Source organism: Lates calcarifer, linkage group LG12, assembly GCF_001640805.2.
Source record: "Lates calcarifer isolate ASB-BC8 linkage group LG12, TLL_Latcal_v3, whole genome shotgun sequence".
In the NCBI taxonomy this organism is placed as follows: Eukaryota; Metazoa; Chordata; class Actinopteri; family Centropomidae; genus Lates; species Lates calcarifer.
This window is the reverse complement of record NC_066844.1, coordinates 1,120,732-1,141,157: the sequence shown is the minus strand read 5'-3', so window position 1 is coordinate 1,141,157 and position 20,426 is coordinate 1,120,732. Positions and strand designations below refer to the sequence as shown.

At 41.7% G+C, this 20,426-nt stretch overlaps 2 long non-coding RNA genes across 2 annotated transcripts; both read right to left on the bottom strand.

The window, feature by feature from the left end:
* Positions 1-390: 390 nt before the first annotated feature.
* Positions 391-3,292, bottom strand: LOC108894860 (uncharacterized). Its single transcript, XR_001962865.2, has 3 exons — positions 3,200-3,292; positions 2,111-2,173; positions 391-464 (listed from the first exon to the last, which is right to left on the bottom strand). It is a non-coding gene; the product is annotated as an uncharacterized LOC108894860 (long non-coding RNA).
* A 2,687-nt stretch (positions 3,293-5,979) lies between these two features.
* On the bottom strand, positions 5,980-18,909 carry LOC108894861 (uncharacterized). The gene is made up of 5 exons (XR_001962866.2): positions 18,807-18,909; positions 16,641-16,766; positions 16,089-16,172; positions 13,540-13,614; positions 5,980-7,607 (listed from the first exon to the last, which is right to left on the bottom strand). It is a non-coding gene; the product is annotated as an uncharacterized LOC108894861 (long non-coding RNA).
* Positions 18,910-20,426: the final 1,517 nt, after the last annotated feature.

Genomic DNA, 20,426 nt, shown 5'->3' with positions numbered 1-20,426 from the left:
CACACACTCACCCACACCGTCCTCTAATTGAGTTTTAGAGTGTTAATAACAAATAACAATGATAAGATTTTTTCTTTAACTTTGGTTAACACTTATTAAGTCATATATTGAAGAAGCTGTGCTGGTTTTCACGTGTTGACGACGCCACCATATGTGACCAGGCTGTTATTGTGCTGTAATTACTTTGTTTATATTCTTACTTTACTTTTTTACACGACTGATCAGAAGGTTTGTAATGGGAGGATTTTACACGCTGTCACATATTTACATTATGTAAATACATATCTCTGTAGCCCCAACATGTATTTACATTTTTGAGAAGGCAGACATCAGTTTCACTGTAGTTTCAGAGCCTACACACTCAGCTGCTTTAAGTATAAATGAAGCTTTAACCTACCTGTTTTCTCTTTTCACAGGACGTCGTCAAGCTGCTCGTGATCACCTGTGCACTTCAGTCCTGTCTGCTGTCGAGAGTGAAACACAACAAAGTAGAAATATCATTTTACCTTCTGAAAAAGAGCTAGTGGGTGAATTATTATGTTGAGCTTCACAAATGAAAAACAGAATAAACACAACATGACTGCTTATCTTCACCTGAGGTGAAAGTTTTGAGGGGCTACTGCAAATTAACAGCACAGAAAATGACATAACATAGCATTATTCTTCATTTTAAATAGTTCAGAACCAACTTAAAAATAGGCTATTTGTAGAAATGGGGCAAAGTGAGAGTGAGGCTGTAAGTTATCTCTGCAGCCCCAGGTGCATTTCTGCAGAATTTACACTGGATTTTTTTGCTACAAGGTTCGTTCTCTCCTGGAAATCCACTGTTTTCTGATCTTGCTGAAATCTCAGGTCCTCCTGTGTGCACACAGCAGCATCTGACATCTGCATCTCTTTTTAAACGTTCAACTAGTTTCAACTTTTGATAGGCCTGGCAGTATGTCTCATTTAAATACATGAAATATAGGAATGTGTGTATATTAAATGTCTCGTCTCTGCCTCATCCACAGTGGATTCCTCCCTGTATGATTGGTAAACACTGGTACACAACAGCCCTCTGAGGGACTGACACTGAAACCTGAAGTTTATTGCTGCTGCTTTGGGTTAATGAAAATGTTTGTGCTGTCAAACTTCATTACGCTTGTAAGATACACTTCTGATTGGCCAAAGAAACAGGAAATCTATACGACCACACATCAAAAATAAAGCCAGGTATCCTCATCATCATCATCATCACATTCTCAGCAGATGTGTTTTAAACAGCTGTACGGTTCATAAATGTACGGCTGCCAATCTGTTCTCAAAGCTGTTTTCTGAAGATTTTCCGAGCAGATTCGGTGTTGTCATCAGACGGCGATGTTACATTAATCAGCACCACACACTGAATCGCTTCAGTGTCGTGCTCGACACGCAGGTGATGAGTTGCTTTTGTGGTAATTTCTCCGCTATCAGAGATACAGAATCTCGGGGAGAAGGCGAACTGGTGTTTTATCTAAAACTTATTCAGCAGCAGCGAGCAAGCAATGCATAAAATAAACTCACGGCTGAAAGAAACAATGTAAAACTGATGATGATGGCAGATAAAAACAACTACAACAAAAGTTAAAGAACACCGAAGGGAGACTTGAGAGAGGAGTTTCTCAGACTGAGGGAGAAACATACAGAACAGATTTGATTTGAGGCCCGGGTTCAGAGTTTTACAACAAATTAGTTCACAAAATTACATCCAAGGTTTAACCAACCAAGAAAAAAAGAAAGGAGTACAAGTCAGAGAAGAAAACAAGTCAGTTTCTTCTAACACATCTTTATCCACAGCTGCAGTAACAAACAGCACATAAACAGGGCGAATCATGTTTGAAACACAAACCCTGTTTAATTCGATTGAGCATCGCTGTGAGTTTGTGTTTTCTTATTCGTCACAAAGAATGAGTTATTTTCTGTGCTTAAACTTTTAAGCTACACTCAGAACTCTGCTCCTGCTTTAGATGGGTGCTGATGAATCTGGATTCATCTTTCTGTCTAACCACCTGCCTGAGATTCTGATCAGTAGCTTTAGATTTCTGTGTCTTTTACTTTGCGTGTAAGGTGTCTGAGAGTGTTTATGTGTTACCTGTTCCAGGCTCAGAATGACGTGGGTCCAAACTGGTGCAACATACTTCATCACAGCTGTTACCTGTGCAAAACATATTTATCACAAATACTCAGCGACAGCTCTCATCATCGTCTGGAGCTCGTTTAGCGTGAATCATTCTTAACTGAACTGAGCTGTAATCTCCTCAACTTACAATTCTACTATAAACATCTCAAAATACTTTAAATGGTGAATAAATAACAACAGAAAACATTTACATTTCCAACAATAAGTATGCATGGACACAGTCTATGCTTTAACCGATTTATTTAACCCTCTTTCTCTGTGTTTTCCCTTTAATAGCCTAGTCTATTCTCATTTCATTCTGTCTGTGAATGTATTTACTGGCTGACTTCAGTCGTGTAGCTCCGTTAGCTGTTGACTGGGTAATAAGATAAGATCTTCCAGTATTCCTGGAAATGTAGCTACTAGCTAAGTACATTTACTCAAATACTCTGCTGAAGAATAGTTTTAGTGTACTTGTACTCTCTGTATTTCCATTTTAAGTTGCTTCATACTTCTACTGCTACATATTTGGAGCCAAATATTATGTTTGATTATTTATTAGCTTTAGTTAGTCGTTACTTTGCCAATATGACGTTAATACAACAAAATATGAATCAACAAATAAGGTATGATATAAGTAAAGCAGTTGCTTTTAAGTAAATATTTAAAAAGACTTTTAATTGTAAGTAGCAGCATTTTTCACCACTGCTAACTAAATACACAAAGCACCGTGTACAGCTCACAGCAAAAATCTATAAATAAATAAATAAACTATTGGAGTTTAACATCCGTTAACTAAACAGTCTATCAGGCTGCAGTGACTCCAACTAACCGTAAATAAAAACCCGTTAGCACCTGTTCTAGCCTGAGAACTGCTAATGCTAACCGCTAATACGGTTCGGTGAACTCATGCTAATGCTAGTCGCTAGCGCTAACGGCTAATGGTTCCAGCACTTACACGTATCCTATGTAAGGTCAGATTCCGGGTATTATTCAAGACCCAGATGTGTGTAGTGTGTACTGGGGTTCATGTCAGATCTGTCACCACAACAGTTCTCTTACCTGAGTCAAACAGTCTCGCTGTTTACATCCTTTCACCTGTCTGTGCGACTTCCTGCAAATCTCGCTCTTGACCGTGAACTGCGTCGTAATACCGCGAGAGCGACGCGCAGAGCTCAGAGCGCCCCCTGGTGTTTCTCACGCCAATGGCAGTATTAACTGGAACTCAAGTCACCTGCAGTTCACCTAACGTAACGTAACAGTGATCTGATTATTTCCCCAGGCACCGAGAAACCAATCAATACTCTACAGATGACATTATTACATTGGTTAATTGAATGACAGAAAATGAAATGGCAATAATTTTGCAAACTAATTCTTTCATTAAAAATCAAAAATTCACTGGCTCCAGCCTTTTAGATATGAAGTTCACTGTTTCCTGTGAGAGTAAACTCAACATTATTATATTTTTAATTATGTTAACTTGAGCTCCAGCTAATTAATGATGGGTTTTTGTCATGAACAAACACTCGATTATTAATGAAAATAAATGTTATAGTGATAGAAAAACGAATAGTTGATTTACATCCTAACAGTACCTCTATAACTCTACCTTGCCCAGGGTTTTCAGGATTAAAAATGAAAGCAACTTGCTAAAATATCATTTTAAAACATCAGCAGCAGCATATTCCTAAAACAGGAGTAAATATGACTTTCTAATTGACGTTTTTTGGTGGATAAAATAAAATTGTAAACAGCATCCTGCTGAGTTTGTCACTAGAGGATCATCACAGTGTCGGTGTCTGTGTCAGTTTTATTAAATGCTGTATTTCTCAGTGTAGATATTCCCCCTGTTCAGTCTGACGAGTGATCTCTGTGAAGTGCAGCTAAACTCAGCCGCAGCAGTGGAGATGCCACCGCAGTACTGATGGGGATGAGGGATGATTAGCTGTTAAAACAGTCTGCCCATCTCCTCCTAATGGCATGTTTGCACTGACCCTCTCCTTGACCTGTTATTGTTAACCAGCGACACAGGGGGAGGTGGCACTCAGCACCAGAATCTGATATTTTCTCCCCCTGTACTGTTGTGTGTTATCATTCACACAACTCCAATTTCCTTCCACAGAGATAATGGGCTCTCTGATGAGCCAAGGCACCTCTCTCTCTCTCTCTCCCCCTCTTTCTGTATGTGTCTCTCTCGCTCACTCTCTTCTTCTCATATCACTTCCATCTGTCACTGCTTCCTCATATAACACTCATTTCTTTCTGTGGTCATCTTTGTTTGAGATTCTCTCAGTGAAAAGCACCAAGACTCAGTTTACAGACTAACATGAGTCAAGTAAAGTACACAATAATAATATTTTCAAGGTGTTAGCTAAGCATTGAAGTATGTGTTAAAGTATGCTCTGCATATTTACAGAAGCAAGTATTTAATATTAAAGCTTTTATAGAGCTGATAATGACTGTATCTTCAGTACACTGTGGTTCAATGTGTGGCTCCCAAAGTCTAAACACATCAGACCTCAACAACATATGACAATGTTCAAGGACAATGCAGTAATCATTTAGTTTTCCTCCTCTACAATCCAAGTAACTGATGCAGTTTATGACATTTTAATTTCATGAATAAACAGGACTAATACAGAGTCCTGCAGGACTGATCCTAAAACCAGGAAGTCAGTTAGCATGTTAGCATGTTAGCACTTCCTGTTGTCAGTGTGTTTCTGGTTAAATGTCTGAAATAAGGTCTGTGGTTTTAACACAAGCTCCAGACATTTTCAGGTTTTATTCTCGGACATAAAATGGGTCAGTAAATCCCCCACTCCTGATGTTTGAAGCTTTTACGTGTCTTAAAAAAGGCGGCTGCTAACGAGTGTCTAAATGAGACTACAGAGGTTGTCGGGGACGTTAACATGAAAACCCATCTGAACTATGACAGCTTTCTCTGTGCTAGCTTAGCGTTATAGCATGCTAACATTTGCTGAGTCCAGCTGAGGCTTATGGGAACGCCCCCCTTTGTTATATGACCTGATGGAGGCAGCAGAGGAAAACAGGATCGCCTGGTGGACCGGTTGACACTGCGATCCCTGAAGACGTGCTGCTAGCTAAAATTACTCTGACTGTGGCATTTCCATTAACTTCTACACACAAACTCTTCAGCGTTGCGTCGACCTGCTGTCGCCCTGTTCTGTGGATTCTCCTCGTCATGACCTTGAGACTGTAACAGCTGGCCCACATTTATACCGACTACTACTTCACAGTTTCTCCATCTGTCTGGTAATCCTCCCATCTTTCTCTTTCAATCATATTCTTTCCTTCTCTTTCTTTTTGTTCTGTTCTGTTTCATTTCGTCATCCCTCCCCTCCCCTCCCCATTATCTTCCTGGCTGACCCCTGAGGTCTGTGCGCTGAGCTAACTTGTCATGAATCATTTGGTCAGCGGCTACCGAACATCCCCTCTCTTCCTGTGTATCTTGCTCTCATGATCACCCCGCCTTTCTTTTCTTTCTCTATCCATCCATCTCTCTCTTGTCCCCCACCACCTCTCTAATCTCTCTGTGGGCCTCCCTCCCTCCCTCCATGCCCACGCTCTGTACTTGTTTTCCCTTTTCTCTTTATGATGCCGTCTGTCTCTCTGCCTCTTTTTTCCCTTGGTTTTGTTTCCGACTGCAGGACTAAGATGTGCATCATTTACGACATCATAACACTTACGCCACAGGAAGTATACCATAACCACATAAACACAATTCAGCCATAAAATAAACCCCTTTTACTGCAGTGGAGTGGAGATTATGGCAGATAGCACAAAAAGAATCTGAACACATAAGCAGCACAAAATGACGATATCAGACAGAGCTGTTATTGGGCTGTTTGCTTGAGTTGCACATTAATCTGACCTGCACTTTGTGTCAGAGGAATCATTCCTGATCTCTTCTGAAGTGATGGTTAATGAAAGAAGCAAACAAGTCATTACAGGCCATTTTCACCCAACATTTAAAAACAATTTTCGGGCAGCGATGGGGAGCAGTTAGTGTTTTAACCAACTGGGCCTCGGCTGTTTATTCGGTGCACTAAAACAAACTTGTTTTCTCGATGCAAAATGATTCCACGGAGACGTGGCCGGAGGCAGCCTGTAGACTGACACTCAGCTAATACAGTGGGAGTAAGAGTGCTGAGGATGAGGTGGTGAATGAACAAGTCAAACACATTTGCCTTCACCTCCAGTAACTCACAGTTCAGAGGTTTTCTGCAGTGTGTTTGTGGAAAATATATTTAGATTTTTTTTATTGCTTTAACTGAATTAGGCAACATTTCGTCCTGATAAATATGATGAGCCACAGTTTGTCCATTTGGTGTTTTCATTTATTTCTTCAGTTCATTTCACTTTGTGTTTATTTTACAACATTTTGAGGCCGGGCTGAATCCCAGGTTTCCTCCAACTTGTTTATTTATCACAAAAACATCATGAAGAGTCCAACATATCAGAACTAAACTGCACTTCAGCATCACCACTCAGACTGAGAGATGACTGCAAAGCTCGGACCTTGTTGACCACTCAAGACAGAAACATTCCAAGTTGGAAAGTTTCCATGGGAATTAACAGGAAATTTGGGGTCATAAACTGTATCATATACAAACATAAACATTTTGTTTGGTCACATGCTGTAAACTAACACATATTTTAAAAATGACATACTTGTGTTTTTGTTTGAGAGTAGAACAAAAAAACAAAAACAAAAACATAAATGTTGAAGAAACATATTCCCTGTGACTCCCTCCCTGAATGTGCATTCTGGTTGTTTTAACCAACATTATGCTGCCAGATGTTTTCTTCTTCTACATGTAAGTTCACTGTTACAGGCTAAAGTGCAACTTCGCAAATTTCCATATATCATACATATAAGTTTTGCAACCCTATTACCAGGTAGAATCGAACTGCTGCACTGAACAGCACGTAAACATGGAGTAGGTGTCTTCATAAGCAGAGTTATGAGAGATATTTAACAAGCTCGAAAGGTTAAAGGTGAATCTCCTGCCCTGCAGGATAAATCTGGGAGGGGTCAGTGAGCACTTGCTCCTCCTTTGCTGCAGTACCTTTGTGCTTAACCCCTCAGTGATAAACAGACTTTTTAATCCTCGACTACAAAAAGAGTTTAAAAAGCTTCTAAACGATACAAACTGTGTGTGTAACGACATCTAATCAATCATCTCCATCCTCAGCACTGACCCTGTCCCAGTCCAGCGGTGAGTCCACCTCCGACCGCTACAGCGTTTGTCATGGTCACTGCACCTGTCAGCGCACCATCTTCTCTCTGGCACATGTGCACAGGGTCTCCGGTCGCTGACGTGTACCGCTGTGCTCCTGTCCGCACAGAAGCTGCCGCTGCACTGAAAGACACAGTGGTTTTCACTGAGGGAGGGAGGGAGCACCACGGGAGGTAGAAGCAGAGACACCCACAGATGGTTTGGTTCTGTTTCAATAAGAAAAAAATTAATAAATCCACCAAACATCCTTGAGAAGCAGATAAAGTAACATGAGCACAAACACAAACAAGGAGCCATCAAAAAACCACAGCCTGCGATGTTTCAAACACACAGGTCTGCACATTAGTCACATTTATGTAACCGTGGAGCCAACAGTCTCACACCAGTGAATGCTGGGAGGTGAAGGTGCAGGCAGCGATGGAACTGTCTCAGAGTTACAGAATAATCCATTGCGTATGGTTTTCTGCTGTTTGTCACACACACACACACACACACACACACACACACGCCTCTGCTCAATCAGACCGAGGCAGATCCAGGGATTTAGGGGGGACCACCAAGATGCTACCTACCTCACACACACACACACACACACACACACTCACACAATGGAGGACCACCAAAGTGTGAGCAGGTGGAGGGCTTTACCAGATGGCAGCTCTCTCCTGTTCCACTGTTAGGCACAGAGAGACATTCACACACACACACACACACACTCCTACCTTCACACACAGAGGCATCCAGAAACCCACAATACACAGACACACACACACACACACAGCTCCCTCCAAAGCAACACAAACATCCCCTCCCATCCTCTCTGTTCACACACCTGAGCCACAGGTCTGAGTCCAGATCCTTACAACCACATCTAGACCTGACGCATTGTTAATACAGTTCATACGTGTGCTTCTGGTGGTGACGCTGGAAAACCTCCACCTGTTAGTGTGTACATGGATCATACAGCTGCACACTACCAGCATTCAGAGATGAAGAATAGCTCCAGAGTAACAACCTCGACGTGTTTAAGAAGCGCTGAAGTGTAAAGTACAGCAGTGATAAATTGGCAAAGATACATAAATGACAAATGTGCAAAAATCAGTTTGACAAATAGCTTTGGAAGTTTATGTTATTGTCAGCTTGGTGTACAGTGTGTGTGTGTGTGTGTGTGTGTGTGTGTGTGTTGGTTATGCAGTGAATAGGTGTGGTAGGAGGAACCTTTCCATCATTATTTATCTTGGTCATTTAACAGTTTAGTGTGTAACATTTTCTGTTCTAATATTTCTATTTGATTTGCGTTTGAAACGTTGTGTGTAATTTCTGCTCGAAGCTTAGAGAGTTAATACCTAAGAAAGATTTTACTGAGCAGAGCACAATGTAATGTTGTCAGACACAAAAACAATCTGTGTCTGTCAGTGAAAACAAGAACTTTAGTGGACGGACTTAAAGGAGATACCTTTAAAATACTTGTCCGAGGGGAAACAGAAAAGGATCCAGAACAGAACCATGGGGGACGCCACAGTCCAGAGTTTCAGATACAGTTGGGATAGTCTGTGAGTCTACAGCGTGAAAGCCACAGTGAGGCATTGTGGGCTCCCACCTTTTCCCCCACAAGGTTAAACATTTAGTTCAGGGCAGAGACTTGTTTTCAGGGTGAGAGAGAGAGAGAGAGGTAAAGCTCCTCAGAGCCACCACAGGTTCAGACAGTCATCAATAAGCCATTTCTCTCACCTCTCCAATGTCGTTTGTCTGGCCGGCAGAAACCAATGGGAATCCATTATATTGAGCACTATCCTGATTTCAGTTGGACAGTTGGGCTCACAGTGTCCTGACAGTGACCAATTGAACGCTGAGATACAGTCTCTGCTGTCCAATACAGTTCAAGGAGAATGGAGGGAGATCGGGATTCTTAATTGCTAATAGACTTGGCAGCAGATTCTGTTCTCTATCTGTCCCCAAGCTCTCAGTTTCGTATTCCCTTTCATGCATTATACACAGAGATAACGACAAAGCCTGCCCCATTTTAAGCTTATGGCCAGTATAATGAGGGTTAATAATAATGTTTTAACTTCAGATAAAGACATATTGTCCTCCTTGTTGTGGGGCTGGAAGCAGGAAACAAGTCAGAAATGCAAAACTTAAAGTAGGCATTCAGTGTCTCGGACCACAGCACAGAAATATACAACACAGATTATGGGGTGTTAGCTTAATTCAGCAGTGCTGCTGGTGAAGAAGCAGCTTCCTCTCGTCCCAAACAGTCAGTGTTTTACAGGTTTTACATGAGAATTTAAAGTTAAAGGCCAAATTTAACCTCAAGACAAGATGGCTCCCACCAGCCCACAAACAAACAGAGATATTAACAGATAACAAGTAAAAGCAGCAGTCCTCAGGCCGGAAACAGATTCAAACTAAACAAACTGATGGCATCATATTACAGCCACATAATGTATCTTGACCAGGGATATCTCATGTATTACTAAAGCCGGGCTCACACTAAAAGATTTTTAAATCTTAACTGTGAGAGATCACACACACGACGACAGATAACGTCAGACTGTCACAGTTGTGTTCTTACAGTGTGTGACGTGCAGAGAGACGACCAACACACTGACAGATTCACCACCAACAACCAGAGTCTGGACTCTCACAGCTCCACATCTGACCACGTCAGAGGAAACAAACATGGCGGACGACGTCGTCTCTTGTTTGTTGTGCTTCCATCCTCAGTCAGCTGCTTCCTGATTGGCTATCATTCTGTTCCATGTGACAATCCAAAGAGAGCGTGCCCGGCTCTCCTCAGTGTTCGGTTTTTGACCCTCAAATGAGAAAAAAATACCTCAGAGGTCATGCAGGATGGTCGCACACGAGAGCTGCGTTTTCTGGCTAGTTTACTTCCACCAACGAGGTCGCTCCAGCACGTTTTCATCGACACCCTCCATACAATGCTCTCTCAATGAAAACAAACTCCAAAACCTCCAGTGCTTTCTGTGTGAAGTGCTGTTGTCAGATCTCCTGGCCTTGCACCCTGATGGAGCTGCAGCAGTTCTGACTAATGAGTCAAGTCGGGCCCACTGGAGCCTGTAAGCTCTCCCCAGGCTTCTGTGCTCGTATGTAATTTGCGCTGTAAACATCTCCCCATCTCTGCTGACCTTTAACACTCCAGCTGGGCTGAAGAAAATACTGCCAAGCAAAAACCATCAGCCTGCCAACTATACCCCGGCCTATACAACCATTAATATCTGAATAACTTCTGTGAAACTATATTTTCTTTTGGTTGTTGAATTGCTAGGTGGGGTCCTGACAGTGTTGGATGATAAATATGTTTTCACTGAATTTCTTCTCACCAATGCTAATGCAACAGAGAGCCACAGAGTCTGTCTGTTTTTTTACGACATGAGTCAGATCAGTATATTTCAGATTTAAGCAGTGACACTTTTTTCATGTGGCTCATGTTTACTGTAATTGTCATTTTGCACAATGCAACCATTGAAAGTGGTTAAATAAATCAACAGACAGATCAAATTAGCAGCTCAGCAAAGTATTGTATCGAGCAGACGATCTGATCCTTTGTGGTTAAAAACATTATTGTGTTTGAGATGATCGAGCAGCGTCTGAAACGTGACCCCACCCTCAACTTTCTGATGTCGTAACTTCACCAAACTGACAATCAGACTCACTCCAAACTCCAAACTTCTCCCTCAGGGTCTTTCAAGCATTTTTCACTTTTATCACAAAAAAATGGACACAAGCATTTACATCAACGTCGGACCCGGGAGCGACGTCACCTCCGCGTTCACCGTGTTCCAGTTGAGAAGTCGGAAAAACATTGACGCTCACAGGAAAACCTTTGTTGTCATTGCTCTTTCAGAGAACCAAAATAAATCTGCTCCACCTGAAGACACTGAAACACTTCAGAACGTTCTTAAAAAGGAACTTTGAACCATGAACGTGAACCGATTCAAACGTATCTCAGGCTGCAGGAAGGTCCAGTCTCAAAGGTCCAGTTACCAGCTCTCAGCCTTTGTTTTACTCCTAAACTTCCAACGTAAAGGCAGAGATTAAGCTACATGCTAACATGCTAACAGTGATAATTCCAACATGCTGATGTTCAAATACATTTAAACACTAAGAGGAGGATCATAATATTAACGACACTGGAGTGATGATGAGGTTTGATGACAGGGTAACTGTATTAGCACTGTTAGAAAATTTCACTCTCGTACATTAGTTTGTTGTTCGACAGCTCCTCTAACATTCCCCCTGAGTACAGGCTTGTCTTTTCATCTCCCCCCTCCCTCCGTCTGCTCTCCTTCTTTGCCATCTCTTGACCCATGAGGCAGAAGGACGAATAAAAGACCTTGGCAAGAGAAGACGACAGCTTTACTTTCTTTTGTACTTTGGCTGGAATCCACTGTGGTTGTTACTTCTCTAACGCCGCTTTACAGTGCATTTGTCTTCCCCCGATCCTCTCCTCTTCCCTCCCCCCTCCTTTCATCTGCCCCCTCAGCCCTGCTGCAATATGGCAAATCTTTCCCCCAAAATAATTTCTCTTCTCCATTTTCCTCCTCTCCTTCCTCCTCCGCTCCTCTTCTCGTCTCATTTCGCCTCTTCCTGCCTCGACCACTCTGATCCTGAACCCGTAGGGGGCTAACACAACCTTTGATATCAGCTCCTCTCTGTTTGACACGACTCCTTGGGGGAATGAGTGTACCCAGAGAGAGAGAGGGAGGGAGGGAAAGAGAAAGAGAGATGGAGGGATGAAGAAGACGACGAGGGACACCAAGATTCCAGTGATACTTTAAACGCCACTGTCTTTGAAACAGATGACTTGGTCTCTGTATCTCAGAGCCCAAGGCGGGAAATGCAGCAACATGACATGACACATAGGTCACACTGCTTCAAGTGGCAATATGTGTTCAGAGCAGATGAACAGAACCAAGAAGAACTCGCTGTTTGAGAGAGAAGCCTGTAACAGAATAACCAATTACATTTACTCTTTGTTTTCTTTGGTGCAAACCACCAGAAAATGTGGCTCATTTAAAGTCACTCTTACTCCTAAGTAGCTAATTTCCTCTGTGTTTATTTTGGCGGCAGCAGAAATCCGACAGCAAGCTTTCTGTAATTCCACTGCACATATGCAGTTTACGTCAATGACTGCCTGAAATCAAGGCTCTGCTGTTTGGAAATTTACAAAGAATTTTCATGGCAAAAAGCTGTTGTTTTTTTGTTTTTTTTTACGTGCGACGTTTTACCGGCTAAAGTTTCAACTGTCACTTGCAGGTTTCATCATGTGTAGCTCCACAAGCAAACGCAAGTCTCCAGCTGACTTTTTAACATTGATGTCTACATGATATCATGTTGGCAAACCAAAGGGTGAGTTTTCACACTCTTTGGTAGGATTTCATAACTGAACAACAACGACCATGAGGCCAACATTCAGTCCGTCTGACGGTGTGGAAATGAAAACGAAACGAAATCAGTGATTGAAACTAGTGGGTTTTCAGATTTGTTCCTTTTATGAAATAAATGATTCTTTGCTCTGAAATTCTGAGTCAGGTACAGCCCTACACATAACATGAATAAAGAGTTCTTTGAGAAACATTCTGCTTCAATTAAGTTTTCGATTATTCATTTTGTCCTTGTGTAGGAACGTGAGCTTCGGACTGAGCCTTTAAAAGGCAGCGTATTCCTTTAAGGATAATTACAAGAGGAACCTGAGAGTCTTGTTTTCTGCTCCAAAACACTGAAAAAGATTCTCACAGACATTTGATGAAATACAGGGTGAAAATGTAATAACAAAACCAGAGCAACATTAGATCAGTATGTGAAATTGTTTGGGATTTCTGTTGCAGTCAGCAGCCTGGAGGTAACTTTAGTACTTATTTTGATCTCGTACATAAAACATGGTTTAGGTGTTATTTAAACCCTTCTTTTTTCATGCAGTCCCCTCAACTCTACACAGCATTTTATTATGTTTCACCTCATCGTTTTGGTTTTTCATCCTCTGTCATCCACTTCATTTCCACCTTCAACAGGCAGATGTTTAAAGCAAAGAGGCCAGAAAGTGGATGCCAAACTTGATGCAGTTTTAAGTAACAACACAGCACAGCTGCAGGAACATCAGCCCACTTTACTCACCTCAGGTATGTTGTTGTTGAATGGCAGCCAAGTGAACCACCAGGTCAGGGCTTTCAGGGAGCGGATGTAAAGAACCTGTGAGAAGGTAAAGTGAAGAATCTTACTCTGCTCAATGACAAAGTTACATCATTCAGATAAATTACAAACAGGGCACGTTTTAAAGGTCAGTGTTACCTGATAATGCAATTAGTCTCATGACGCAAGTGAGCAAACTGACCTCGAGTCAGTGTGGGAGCAACACTTCTGTCCTTGAGTTTTATCTCAGATATATTATCACTCTTTGAACACACAAAACATTGTGTGCAGATTTGCAGATTCGCAGGTCAAAATATGTCGAGGTATAAATACACCTGTAGGTTAGAACAGGGCTGGGAGGGTTTTTTTTTTTTTTTTTTTTACAGGTGTCAATTACCTTTGTTTCAAAAGATTTTCATTCACTGCCAACATGCTACTGATTAATGAGAAAAACTAGAAACCAATTTGCAAAATGGCGCCCCCATTCGTCACATGACGTCAACGTCTCCACCACTAAGCTTCCAACTGGTCATTTCATTTAGCTCTGAGCTCTTCTACAAAAGCCTTTCTTCTTAGAAAGTTAGTGAGAGTTTGAAAGAGCGTGAGTAGAAACACAACGAGGCTGTAAAGGTGGACTGGTGAGTAGATGGGTTTTCATGTTAACGTCCCCGACAACCTCTGTAGTCTCATTTAGACACTCGTTAGCAACCGCCTTTTTTAAGACACGTAAAAGCTTCAAACATCAGGAGTGGGGGATTTACTGACCCATTTTATGTCGGAGAATAAAACCTGAAAATGTCTTGAGCTTGTGTTAAAACCACAGACCTTATTTCAGACATTTAACCAGAAACACACTGACAACAGGAAGAGCTAACATGCTAACATGCTAACTGACTTCCTGGTTTTAGGATCAGTGCTGCAGGACTCTATTAAACTAGCCTAACTTTTTTCTAGTCACATCAACCACTCAAAGAGATTTTTCACTGAAGGTCACCTTTGCCCATTCACACAGCTGACGGTACACCATATTGAATTATTACAAGGATTTAAACCGTGCACCGACACAGAGGTGAAGGAGGCGGATAACAGACGAAACAGAGGTTTGAGTGACTCTTCATTAAAGCAGCTAAGCTAAGCTACTCCCAGCATTGTTGTGAAACGTAATGCCTATCAGACATGAGCATTACCATCTTATCTGTTGTCTTCAGAAAACACTGGCTTAATCCCTCACACACACACACACACATACACACACACACCTCGGGACAAGAGAGGAAATAACGACCACCACCTCTCACACACATAAAAACGTACATGTATGTATGAAAACAAAGGCACAAGTTAACAGATCTTGACTGGCACATGCAACACAGACAGACACACACACACACACACACACACACACACACACACACACTCTGGCTGGCAGAGCAATGTGTTGCTTGGCATTCTGCAAATGTCAGAAGGATAGTGTTCACAAATTCAGCCAGGCACCTGGGAGATTACGTTTTATCAACATACAAATGAGCACTGCTTCATACTACACTGGGCACTGTGACAGAATACTAACCACGGCTGAGATGATAGGAAAATGGCTGTGACATTGAATTGTGGTGCCCTCGCATGAGTGTGAGTGTGTGTGTGTGTGCACCTTGCTGTGTATGTTGTTTTTGCAACTTTGTGTGTGTGTGTGTGTGTGTGTGTGTGTGTGTGTGGTATTAAACTGTTGGAGCTGTGATGTTGATGTTTGTTGCCTGCAGTGTCAACGTCGCTGAATATGAAAAGAGAATAATCACAGAGGGAGACACTGACGCTCGCCAGCATTTATTCTGTCTCCAGTCCAGAGACTTCAGATTAAACTCAAATGGCTGCAGGACAACACATGTTATTAACCTAATCTTAACACTCCAAATACAGAAGCATAGCAAACTACTCACATTTAATAAAGCCAGGTCATTTATTTCAGTACAATATAACATGGCTGAGCAGCCCTGTCGCCTTCACATTATATTCCTATAAACCAGGGACCATGGTTCACAGAGTCCTGCTTGTCATTAAAGGAATGATTCATATTTAGAATTTCAAAGTTCTCTCTTGTACAATACCTTCACGAATCTCACTGGAAAAAGTCACAGTTATCGTTCCAGTTAAAAACCACCTTTTGATCAAGTTACACAACGAATGACACGATGAACCATTTAACCACAAAACGATTAAACCAAAACACTAAAAACCGAAAGCTCTGAAAAGGTTTTAACACATGAAAACACAGCTTCACATCCAACTCTGGTTAATCGCCAGAAGCCTTAAATCGGCAGTTTCCCTATGGGAGTTTTGAATTTGCGGCCTATCGCAAAGCTAGCATAAACTAGCACGCTAACCGCTATGCTAGCGGGAGGTATTTAATAACAATATGTAGATGTAACTCACCACTGAGTGCAGAGGGTTTAATAAAGAGTCTGTGAGGATGGTGAGGGTTCAGGTGTCTGAGACAGAGGAAGAGGAAGCGGAAGAGGAAGCGGAAGTGACCTTACCTGAACCGGATACTTCAGGAGTGGTCCGGGCCTGGCTGGACTGTAACCCGGGTTAAATTAGAGTTAGCCTTCCCTGATCTTAACCTGAAAACAACCAGGAAACATGTAATTCAGAGAAGAATAAAAGGCTGAAATTTGAAATTTACTAAATAAAAAAAAACCCCATTCCTTCTCTGAGGTGTTGCTGTTTCCATGGCAACTGAAAACAAGTCACATGACACATCTCAGAGAGGCATGGCTTCCTGTCTGTCCCCCCACCGCTTTGATCCAGACTGAAATACCTCCACAAATATTATCTGGAGGATTTCCAGATAATTTCCAAACATTTTGTCCCTTGAGGGTGAAACTGACAACATTCCCATCAACCTCCATTTTGTTGAGCTTTGTGTGCAGGAGGCAGGGCCGTGCAGACTGTTTAAACTGCACAAAACACAAGGTGAAGAAACTGGGAACAGGTGAAGAGATGCTCAGGAAGTTGAGGTAAAAATTAAGATGGATAATCAGGGAAGGAGGAGGAGGTAGAGAGAGAGACGAGCTGTAATATTTACTCACTGAAGTGTTGTGAAGGTCACATCGTGTGAAAGTTAATGGATTGATGACGAGCTCAGAGAGACGCTGATCCCCAGATGCTTTTATTGCGTGAGCCGCCGTGTCAGGTTTGAATCCCCTGAACAACTCCTGGAACAGATGAGATATTGATGTCGTAATGTGCTCGAGCTATTTCACAGGTATCAATATGTGATTTATTCCTCTCTATCATACACTTCAAATATCTATCTGTATGTCTCTCTCTCTCTGTGTGTGTGTGTGGGCTATTTATTTTCCCATCAATATGTAAAGTATTAAGGCTGCGTGTAAAGCCTCTCAAGTCAATGTGATGCAAAGACGTGCAGCTTATACAGCAGAGGATGTCCTGTGATATAAAGAGATGGAGAGTGATTCATCTCACATCTACTCTTTGTATGTCTGTATGATGAGTGACAGCATCACAGTAACACTGAAGAAATGAAAAAAAATCACTCTGATTATCATGATGGCAAAACATCAGAGGCCCAACACTGTATATTACCCATGATCCTCTTCTCCTTTCTGAGCAGGAAGTGCTGCTGTTTCTAACTCCTGATATCTGCATCAGTTTCCTGGATCTCAGAGATGATGCTGGTTTTTAACTGATGCTACAGTTCAGCATCAGTCTGAACTCTCACTCAGTTAGAGGGAGATAGAACCTGAGCAACACAGAGCAACAACAGCTGAACACACTCGTGACGTTCTCTCTAAAAATGGAGGTGTTCTGAAACGTTCTCTCAGGTGGTATATGTTGTGGTAAAGTGATGTCCTACAGCGGAGTCGAGAAAAAAAATCTTTAAAGACACAAAAACACATCAAGGCCTCTAATTTTCCTTCCTCTGCTGAGTGGCATCCTCAAAATGAAGCACGAACACAGACACAGTCTTCAAATGATGGGTCTGAAGACGACAGGTGGAAACATGTCAATAGCTGCAGCATTTCAGAGGGAAAAAAATAGGAGATGGAAAAAGAAGCATTTCAGTAAAACCAGACAAGAACTCATTATGTGGTTTACAAAAGCAATAGAGGGGTGGGTGGGGAGGACGAGAGGAAGAGGGGGATGAAAGAGAAGTAAGAGAGAGATGGGGGTGCAAGGTCAAGAACACTCAGAGTGAAAGATGAGTGATTGGAGAGGAGTTTGAAGCTGAATCTGTTCCATTAAAATAGCAGGGAATCAGATGAGTGTGGTGCGTTTGAGTGCGTCTGTCCACATGTCACAGGAAGATAGACAGATCTGGATCAGCAGGCAGACAGACAGACAGACAGGCTCACATTAAATCCAATCCTCTCTAAATGTCGCCCGGCTCGGGCTTGTTGTGCGATAACTTCATGTTCCCAAAAACTCTTTCTCTCTGTTCCATATTTTCTACCTGAGCTGAAATCGTCGATGAGCAGATAGAGACACTCTGTAATTACTTTAGTCATATATCAGAGGTCACATTAGATGGTATATATGCTGGCAAATAAATATTCAAACACTGTGTGACCTATAAAATATGATGATATGAAGACAGCAACAGTATTTTTTTAACCTGGATCTTATTTCTCCATGTTTCTGGGTGTAAATGTTTGATACAGACAAAAACAAATCTTAACCCTTAAATAAATCTTGTTGGGGAAAAGCCTTTTGTCTCCAGATGGAAGGCATTTGACCTCCCTGATTTAAGTTTCTTCTCTTAACTATCCCAAATATATCTGTATTCTATTGTACTCTGTTGTGTCGTATATGTTTCCCCTTGGAAGAGAATTTTAAAGGTATCTCCTGTGGATTATATTCATCTTGTTTAACTCCAGTATTTTTGAACCTGGCTCTTATTTTCTCATGTTTTTGGGTGTATGTGATTGATAGGGACAAACATCTGTGGTACTGATGTCAATGTATGCTCACTTAAGTTCTTGTTTAAGTGTTAAAGCACCACACAACACGCAGTCAGAGTGCTTGGTCGTGTGACTTGGCTTGATTCTGGATATTAGCATATATTATGCACATTAGCATTTAGCACAACTCCAACATGTCAAAGCAGACATCCAACTGACTGAAGTAGACAGATGACCTCCACATGGTCAAGTTGTTGTAGTGAGAAACTAAACAGTACAAAAGTGACGACAGAAGAAACAGAGGCAGAGATAACTTGTATAAACAGAGATGACCTGAGTTACTCGCAGTCAGAGCTCCTCCATGGATCAAACCGGCAGACTGAGCAGGATACAGGTGAGTTAAAGTGGCTTCAACTCTGCTGTTTTCTGGCTTGTTTTACAGGATAATGGCTGAACTGATCATGTGACCGAGGTCACATGTGACTTTTAGCAACCAATGAGAATTTAAGCATCTAAATGAATAATAAGAACAGAAAACAAAGCCCTGATGGTGAAGAGAGAGGACGTGTGGATTTTGTCAGAAGTGGTAAATGTATTTATTTATTCATTTAACTGAGTGTGTGTGTGTGTGTGAACGTTTCCTCTGCTGAGGAGAATAAAGCACACAGCCTGTGTTCACTGTGATGAAGGAGCATGTTATTGTGTGATTGTGTGGATAATAGCTGGAGACCAGCTGAATTGTTTTCTGAATGACTTTGTCGGGTTAGATGGTCAAATTATTTTCAATTTCAAGTCTCGTTCCTCGACTGCACAGCGGTTTCCATCCGACCACCGGACTCCATGTGGTCCCCCTCTTCTAAAACAGGCCCAGCAAGCTCCACACTGAGGGGTTTAATCAGCCCTCCCTGTAATAAGAGCTCGAACAGTGGAACCTTTGTGACTGAGGCTCCACTGTCTCCTCAAACAATGCTCTGCACAACCGTCAAAAGGCACAACCTTGTACCTTTCACGAGAATGTTCAATTACTGAGAAAAGAGATTCAGTCAGCTAAAATTACATCTCATAAAGTCTGTCACAACTCCAGAGAGAACTAATCATCTATCACAGGGCTGACTCAAGGAAAATTTGTCTTTTTTTTCTTTGTTCCATTTGTCAAATACATTTTTACCTGGTTCTTACTGTGGGAAATTTTCACTGTTATTAAAGGCCTCTTGTCAAAGTGACAGTGTGATATGATGTATGTGCTTTATATCGTATGTAACAAATATTAAAATGCTACAAAATGAAAATCTCTGTCTAAAGGACATAAAATAATTCTCTTTACAGTGTTGTGTGTGTGTGAAGGAGGATTTGACAGGACTGCAGTATGGAATATATTCCCAAACATCAGACACAAGTCTAATATTGTTCTTTCTTTTTTTTCTCTGTTGCAGCCATAGCTCACATCTAACATCCAGAACACAAAGGTAATTCAATCAAAAGAAGCTGTTTCTCAAAGGAAAACAGAACCAGTGAGTGAACGACACCACTTCACTTCAACGAGTCTGTTTGTCCTTCATCTCTGTTTTTTTTTCAGGATCAAGACGTCCAGGCTCGTAACTGTGCTGCGGTTTCACATTCACTGTCCATCATTTCCCTAAACGTGACTGTACGAGATCAGGCCCAATATTCGTCTAGTATCTGACAATAGGAACATAAGAGGTGGGTATCCAAGGAACATGGAGTTGGTGCGAAGTGTACAGTCTGATAATTGATCCCACTCTTCTACTCTGAGAAGTATTCCTATTCTTGGGTTTATCGAGTACAGTTCTTCAGTTCTGAGAGGCTTTAGAGAGTACAGACTCTGGCCTCTGAATCACAAGTGCTCTACATAAACCTCACACTTCTGATTCAGCCTTTGTAAATGGTAACAAACAGCTGTCATCGCTGCTGCTGCTGAACATAGAAGGACTC